Raw genomic sequence first — 1,090 nt, 5'->3', positions numbered from 1 at the left:
TTTTTGTATTTTTAGTAGAGACGAGGTTTCACCATGTTGGCCAGGATGGTCTCGATCTCCTGACCTGGTGATCCGCATGCACAGGGCTTTCCCCCAACCCCCTGTTGCTTTTTATGTCCTTGAAAAAGAACTAAGACCACTGAAATGTGCCACCATGCCCAGCTAATTATTTTTCTTTCTTTCTTTATTTGTTTGTTTTGAGACGGAGTCTCGCTGTGTCGCCCAGGCAGGAGTGCACTGGTGCGATCTCGGCTCACTGCAAGCTCCGCCTCCTGGGTTTACGCCATTCTCCTGCCTCAGCCTCCCGAGTAGCTGGCCTGAGCCACCGCGCCTGGCATTATTTTATTTTTTGTAGAGACAGGGTTTCACCATGATGCTCAGGTTGTTTCACATTGTTTTAATCCAAGCTGGTTATAAACTCCTGGGCTCAAGCAATACACACTCCTTGGCCTCCCAAAGTGCTGGGATTATAGGCTGAGTCACTACACCCAGCCTCTATATCATGACTTCTTTCATGGCGAGTAAGGTGACTGGAACGAATGTAGGCTTTACCGCATCTCTGACATTCATAGAGTTTTTCCTCAGTATGAATTATTTCATGAAGGTGAAGGGAACTGAGGCGACTGAAGGCTTGGTCACATGGTTTACATTCATTGGCTTTCTCTCCAGTATGAGTACTTCCATGGTTACAAAGGGAACTCAAAGGACTAAAGGCTTTGCCACGTTGTTTACATTCATAGGGTCTCTCTCCGGTATGAATGCTTCCATGGTCACGAAGGGAAGTGGAGCAGCTGAAGGCTTTATCACATTTGGTACATGTATAGGGTCTTTCTCCCGTGTGAATCCTTTCATGCGGCTTAAAGGAACAAGAAAATCTGAATGTTTTTCTACATTCCTTACATTCGTGGGGTTTCTCTCTAGTGTGAGTTCGTTCATGTATTAGACAACAACCGGAAACAGTGAACGCTTTACCACATTGTTTACATTTATAGGGTTTTTCTCCTGTGTGAGTTCTCTGATGTCTTTCAATTGAATTGAGAACATAAAAAGCTTCCCACATATCGTACATTTATAACTGGATTTCCACTGT

General features: G+C 44.6%; 1 pseudogene; it reads right to left on the bottom strand.

Annotated features, from left to right (window-relative positions):
* Positions 1 to 427: 427 nt before the first annotated feature.
* Positions 428 to 1,086, bottom strand: LOC105539992 (annotated as a pseudogene).
* Between the last annotated feature and the right edge of the window lie 4 nt (positions 1,087 to 1,090).

This window comes from Mandrillus leucophaeus, unplaced genomic scaffold, assembly GCF_000951045.1.
Source record: "Mandrillus leucophaeus isolate KB7577 unplaced genomic scaffold, Mleu.le_1.0 Scaffold2124, whole genome shotgun sequence".
NCBI lineage: Eukaryota > Metazoa > Chordata > Mammalia > Primates > Cercopithecidae > Mandrillus > Mandrillus leucophaeus.
This window is presented reverse-complemented; position numbering and strand designations above follow the sequence as displayed.